This window comes from Nicotiana attenuata, chromosome 7 (assembly GCF_001879085.1).
Source record: "Nicotiana attenuata strain UT chromosome 7, NIATTr2, whole genome shotgun sequence".
NCBI classification, from domain to species: Eukaryota; Viridiplantae; Streptophyta; class Magnoliopsida; order Solanales; family Solanaceae; genus Nicotiana; species Nicotiana attenuata.
In genome coordinates this window covers 99,198,846-99,206,534 of record NC_031995.1, presented here as the reverse complement: position 1 = coordinate 99,206,534, position 7,689 = coordinate 99,198,846, and the positions used below count along the sequence as shown (strand labels likewise).

Sequence of the window (7,689 nt, the reverse complement as noted above, 5' to 3'; positions counted from 1 at the left end):
AATTAAGAATTTTACGGGGAACAGTTATCCCATTAGAAGCCAATTCTCTTTTAATGATTTAAGGAATAAAGTTTAATCCTCTTATAAATTTATTTACCAATTCGATAGGATTTAAGAAATTCAACTGTCAATAAGATTGCAATTATTCCAAGTATAGCATGCTTTTGGGTCCTAGCCTACCCGAACTTACACATATTAGTAGCTATGCACGGACTCTCGTCACCTCGTGCGTACGTAGCCCCCACAAATAGGAGCACATAACCAATTATTTTACCTATGGGGACAATTCCCTCTTACAAGGTTAGAAAGGAGACTCACCTTGCTCCGGAGATCCATAACCGGCATTCCACGCCCTTCCGAAGACTTTAATCAATGCTAAATACTCCAAAACTAGCCAATGATTATGCAAATTTATTAATATACGATAAACTACTCATTTTAATCCAATTTATAACAATTCCTAACCCCGATCGAAAAGTTGACAAAATCACCCTCGGGCCGACGTGCCCGGATTCCGAAATTTTTCGTAGATTAAGCTTACCCATGACTCCATGAACTCAAATATATAATTTACTCTCAATTTCATACCCAAAATCGTGGTCAAATTCCAAGAATATCAATTTTCTAGGTTTTCCTCAAACCCCTAAATTTCTACCAATTTACATGCTAAAATCCATACATAATCGGTATATTTAACTCAAGATAGGTGGGATTAGCTTACCTTGTCGTTGATGATGAAAAATCCCATTTGAAGCTCTCCAAAATCGCCCACACCCAATGAAAAATGGGGGAAAATGACCAAACCCCCAATTTTTAAAAGAACCATTCTGTCTCCAGCAGTTCCGCACCTACGGTCACTTGACCGCTTCTGCGATTCCGCAGGTGTGAGCTTCCATCCGCTTCTGCGATTCCGCAGGTGTGAGCTTCCATCCGCATCTGCGATCCTCCTCCTAGGCTCCGCTTGTGTACAACCCATTTTTTCTACAATAGGTCATGATGGCACCAGACACCATTGTCAGGCCAGCCCACGCGGAAAATACAATTTAGTTCTCATTTTACTTTTACTCAAAATAAATATAACAGATTCTCCAATTAAAGTTAAGACCAGAAGCGATCCATATTGTATCAAAATGGTTATTAAAGTCATAAAATTATACAATCCCACAAAAAAAGGATGATACCGTCTACTAACGTGTGTGCCAAGACCTGGTGTCACAAGAAATGGGCAACTAGTAGAATGTACAAAATAAACACTATCCTACTGTCCGAAATAGAATAGACAGCAAAAGTAGGAAAAAGACTCCATCAAGCTGCTGAACGCCATAGGAAAGGAGCAGCTCACCGTGGAAGTCTCGGACTGTGAATCAGGGGCGCGCACCGAACTGATAGTCAGATGTACCTGCCTCAGACCCTGTACAATTAAGTACATAAGCGTAGTATGAGTACATAAACAATATGTACCCAGTAAGTATCCCGTCTAATCTCGAAGAAGTAGAGACGAGAGGTCGACTTGACACTTACTAGGGTCAAATAGTACAAAGAAGATGTTCTGCTAGGCATGATAACCACAATTTAATCAATAGTATGCAACAAGGGATAATAAGTCATGTCACTAGCAATTTGGTAGTAAACCGTACACATTTCAATATTCAACAAAACGAGCCATGGTTACAATGTCACACATATATATGTCATGCGCACATTATGCCGAGGTCGACGGCCCGATCCAACAGAAAATAACTGTGCACTGCCAGAGGGTCGAATGGCGCGAACCATAGATGCATCTATTTCTACCGAGGCGATCGGCCCGATCCACAAATATCAATTTAATTCAAGGAAACACATGAACGCGCATTTATTACCAAAGTAATTCATACAAGTGTCCAAGGAAGGTATACCATCGCTTACCCCTTTTCCGAGTCTCTAGCATATCCTAAGTGATCCATTAGCAATAAAATATGGAAACGGTTACAATATAGCATGATACGGGCCCTAAACTACCCGGACAATCAACATAATAGTAGATACGTACGGACTCTCGTCACCTAGTGCGTACGTAGCCCCCGCATCTAATAACAAATTACTCAATTTATTATACCTACGGGGACTTCCCTCTTACAAGGTTAGAAAGGAGACTCACCTCGCTCCAAAGTGCACCTTCAATGCCAAGAACAAGCCCAAGCCCTCAATTCGGAGCCGAACGATCCCAAACTAGTTAAACGAAGTGGGAAGTAGTTAATATAGACTCATAAGATCGAATTCTAGCTATTTAAGCAATTTTTCAACCATTAACACGAGTTTCCTAAAATCCGACCCCGGGCCCACGTGCCCGGATTGCGAAATTTTTCGAAGAAAGTTGTTCTCTACAACCTAAGGATCACGAATATATGATTTCTAATCAATTCCATAACAAATTTCGTGGTTTAATCTAAGTTTTATGAAAGCCCTAGGTTTAGCTCTAACCCTTTGATTTTTCCTAAGTTCTAGTGTTTAATCTACCTAAAATACAAGTATTAAACTAAGAATGGGTGGAATAAACTTACCTCTTGATGCTAAGTGAAGTCCTCCTCTCAAAAGCTCCCAAATCGCCCAAAGGAAGTGTGAAAATGTCATAAAAATGACTTAGAGCCCGTCTTTAATGAACCTCACTGGTTCAGTGATTTCCGCATCTGCGAGAATGCGACCGCATCTGCAAAAAGGGGAGGGAAGGCTGGGACCTCATCTGCGGCGCCGCTTCTGCGGCTTGGGGGCCGCATCTGCGGCTTGGGGGCCGCATCTGCGAAAATTGCCTAATCGCCCTGGGCCGCTTCTGCGATGGTAGGGCCGTATCTGCGGTCCCGCATTTGCGGTCCAAGAACCGCAGATGCGGTTATGACAGAAGCAGTAGTTCTTCAGCCCTCTCTCAAAATTTCCACTTCACTCGAGCCTCATCCGATTGACGCTCGGGGCTCCCGGGCCCCGCTCGAACATACCAACAAGTCTGAAATCACGAGGCGGACCTACTCGCACCTTCGGAACACCCGAAACAAAGCTAAATCTAGAATTTAACCCTTAAAATCAAATGAATCAAACTTATGAACTTCAAGTTCTTAATTTTCTTCCAACGGGTCGAAACGCCCTAAAACTACTCGGATTGACACCAAATTTTACAGGCAAGTCTTAAATGATATTTCGGACCTGTACCGGGCCTCGGAACCAAAATACGAACCCGTACCTAGGAAATCAATCGTTAATTAGTTTCTTTAAATCCTTAAAACTTTAGATTAACAATTTTTGAAAATTCATTACTCGGGGTAGGGACCTCGGAATTCGATTCCGGGCACACGTCCAGATCCCATATTTTCCTACGGACCCTCCGGGTCCGTTTGCTAAAAATGTTGACCAAAGTCAAACTTAGCCTTTTAAGAAATCCTAAGGAATCAAATGAACATACTTCACCCAAAACTCTTCCAAATCCCGAACCAACCGTCCGCGCAAGTCGTAAATTAGCTAAAGCAAGCACGGAAAGTTTTATTTAAGGGGACGGGGTTCAAAAAGGCAAAGCAACCAGGCGGGTCGTTACACTCTCCACCTCTTAAACAAACGTTCGTCCTCGAACGGACATAGAAAAGTACCCTGGCTGCTGAATAAATGGGGATATCTGCTCCGTATGTCCTCCTTGGACTCCCAGGTCGCCTCCTCGACTGGTTGGCCCCTCTACTGGACCTTTACTGCAGAAATCCTCTTGGATCTCAACTGGCGATCCTGCCTATCAATAATGGCAACTGGCTGCTCCTTGTAACCCAAGCTCTCATCCAGCTGAATAGTACTGAAGTCTAACACATGGGAAAAGTCGGCATGATACTTCCGAAGCATCGGCACATGAAAAAACCGGATGAACTCCCGACAAGCTGGGGGGTAATGCAAGCTCATAGGCAACCTCCCCAACTCTCGTCAACACCTCAAAGGGGCCAATAAACCTTGGACTCAACTTGCCCTTCTTCCCGAACCTCATAATGCCCTTCATGGGCGAGACTTTCAAGAGAACCTTCTCGCCAACCATAAATGATACATCACGCGCCTTCTGATCCGCGTAACTCTTCTGTCTGGACTGAGCTGTGCGAAGCCTCTCCTGAATCAACTTTGCCTTATCCAAGGCATCCTGTACCAAGTCTGTACCATACAACTTGGCCTCACTGGGCTCGAACCATCGGATAGGAGAACGACAACGGCGACCATATAGAGCCTCGTATGGAGCCATCTCAATGCTGGACTGATAGCTGTTGTTATATGCAAACTCCGCAAAGGGCAAGAACTGGTCCCACTGCCCTCCAAAGTCAATCACACATGCTCTAAGCATATCCTCTAAAATATTTACTGTCCGCTCCGACTGCCCGTCGGTCTGAGGATGGAATGCTGTGCTAAGCTCTACCCGGGTCCCCAACTCACTCTGAACGGCTCTCCAGAAATAAGAGGTGAACTGAGGGCCTCTATCGGATATGATAGAAACTGGCACACCGTGCAATCGGACTATCTCCCAAATATATATCTGAGCATTCCTCTCTGCTGTATAAGTAGTAGCCACTGGAATGAAGTGGGCCGACTTGGTCAACCTATCAACGATGACCCATACTGAATCAAACTTCCGCAAGGTCCGCGACAACCCAACTACGAAGTCCATGGTAATGCACTCCCACTTTCACTCTGGTATTGGCATCTGCTGGAGTAGGCCACCCGGTCTCTGATGTTCATACTTGACCTGCTGGCAATTCAAACACCTAGCCACATACTCCACTATGTCTTTCTTCATCCTCCGCCACCAGTAATGCTGCCTCAAGTCGCGATACATCTTCGTAGCCCCCGGGTGGATGGAATACCGCAAACTGTGTGCCTCCTCTAGTATCCTCTCCCTCAGACCATCAACATTAGGAACACATAGACGACCCTGGAGCTGCAAAACACCATCCTCGCCAATAGAAACTTCCCTGGCACCTCCCTGAAGCACCGTCTCTCTGAGAACTGCCAAATGTTGATCATCGAACTGTCGGGCCTTTATCTCTCCCAGTAATGAAGACCGAGCAACCATACACGCAAGAACCCGGCTGGGCTCCGAAATGTCTAGCCTCACTAGTCTGTTAGCCAAGGACTGAATGTCCAAAGCTAGTGGCCTCTCCCCTGCTGGAATGAATGCCAAACTGCCCATACTCTCAGCCTTTCTGCTTAAGGCATCCGCGACCACATTTGCCTTGCCCGGATGATAAAGAATGGTGATGTCATAATCCTTCAGTAACTCAAGCCACCTGCGCTGTCTCAAACTAAGATCCCTCTGTTTGAACAGATGCTGCAAGCTGCGATGATCGGTATAAACCTCCCATGAAGCCCCGTACAGGTAGTGCCTCTATATCTTAAGAGCATGAACAATCACCGCCAACTCCAGATCGTGCACAGGATAACTTTTCTCATGAATCTTCAGCTGACGGGAGGCATATGCAATAACTCGCCCCTCCTGCATCAATACACAAACCAAGCCAACGCGCGAAGCATCGCAATACACTGTATGCATCCCTGAACCGGAAGGCAACACAAAAATTGGTGCTGTAGTCAAGGCTATTGAAGCTCGCCTCGCAATCATCGGTCCAATGGAAAGGAGCACCCTTCTGGGTCAATCTAGTCAGAGGCAATGCAATAGATGAAAATCCCTGCACGAACAGCCTGTAATAACCTGCTAACCCCAGGAAACTCCTGATCTCGGTCACTGAGGTGGGGCGTGGCCAACTCTGAACTGCCTCAATCTTCTTGGGGTCTACCTTAATACCCTCTCCTGACACAATATGTCCCAAGAATGCCACAGACTCTAGCCAAAACTGACACTTGGAGAACTTAGCATATAGCTTCTGCTCTCGCAAGGTCTGAAGCACTACTCTCAGATGCTGCTCGTGCTCCCCCAGGCTATGTGAGTATATCAAGATGTCATCAATGAAGACGATGATGAAGGAATCAATATAAGGTCTGAACACCCTGTTCATCAAATCCATAAATACTGCTGGGGCATTAGACAAGCCAAAGGACATCACCAGGAACTCATAATGGCCATATCTAGTCCTGAATGCAGTCTTCGGAACATCCGAGTCCCGAATCCTCAGCTGATGGTACCCTGACCTCAAGTCTATCTTAGAGAACACCCTCGCACCCTGCAACTGGTCGAACAAATCATCATACGAGGCAGCGGATACTTGTTCTTGATGGTGACTTTGTTCAACTGGCGGTAGTCAATGCACATCCGCATAGTCCCATCCTTCTTCTTCACAAATAGCACCGGTGCACCCCAAGGCGATACACTGGGTCTAACAAACCCCTTTGCTAACAACTCCTCAAGCTTCTCCTTCAGCTCCTTCAGCTCCTTAGGACCCATGCGGTACGGTGGAATAGATATAGGCTGGGTGCCTAGAACCAAATTGATACAGAAATCAATATCACGATCCGGTGGCATGCTAGGAAGATCAGAAAGAAACACATCGGCGAACTCTCGGACTACGGGGACTGAATCAATCGTCAGAGACTCTGCGGTGGTGTCTCGAACATAAGCTAGATAGGCCAAACACCCCTTCTCGACCATACGCCGAGCCTTCAAGAAAGAAATAACCCTACTAGGGGTATCAACTGTGGAACCCTTCCACTCCAACCTCGGCAACCCTGGCATCACTAGTGAAACAGTCTTGGCATGCCAATCTAGGACGGCGTGATATGGAGACAACCAATCCATGCCCAGGATGACCTCAAAATCGATCATATCAAGCAACAGGAGATTTGCTCTAGTCTCTAAACCACAGAACGTAACCACACAGCACCGGTAGACCCGGTCTACAACCACAGAATTGCCCACAGGAGTGGACACATGAACAGGAGTACCCAAAGATGTAGGAGGAATAACCAGGAATTGAGCAAACAGTGATGATACATACGAATAGGTGGACTCTGGATCAAATTATACCGAAGCATCTCTGCCACAGACGAAAATAATACATGTGATGACGGCATCTGAGGCCAATGCATCTGGCCTGGGTGGAAGAGCATAGAATCTGGCTGGAGCACCGGCCGGCTGGCCTCCGCCTGACTGAGCAATAGCTGGCTGACCTCTCCCTGCCTGACCTCCACCTCTAGGACGACCCCTACCAGCCTGCCCTTCACCTCTAGGTGGCGGGGCAGCTGGCGCTGAAATCGTAGGCTGCTGGCCCTGCTGCACTACCTTGCCCCAAAGCCTGGGGCAGTATTTCCTCATATGACCAAGGTCCCCGCACTCGAAACAACCCCGCGGTGCGGCGACCTGCTGACCTGATGGCTGACCCTGATGGCTTGCAGACCCACTGGAAGAAGCCTGGATGGCCGGTGGGCGGTGTGAACTCTCCGGCATGGCACTGAAGTATGGATCAGAAGAACCCTGCGGACTTGAATACCCACCGGAGGAACCCTGAATAGCTGGTGGACGATAGGAACTCTCTGGCATGGCGCTGAAATAGGGGCGCACTGGAGCACCCCGAGCAGGTGGTGGTGCTGAATGTGGGGGCCTGCTGGGCTGCCCTCTCCCGAACTGTCCTCTGCCCCTAGCCGAGGCACCTATGAACTCTCCGGAGAACCTAGCCCTCTTATCCTGCTGCATATGCTCCCTACCCCTCTAGCGGTAACCCTCAATCCTCTGAGCAATCTCCACTA

The 7,689-nt window shown here is 47.0% G+C and overlaps 1 pseudogene; it reads right to left on the bottom strand.

The window, feature by feature from the left end:
- LOC109230315 lies at nt 814-6,259 on the bottom strand (annotated as a pseudogene).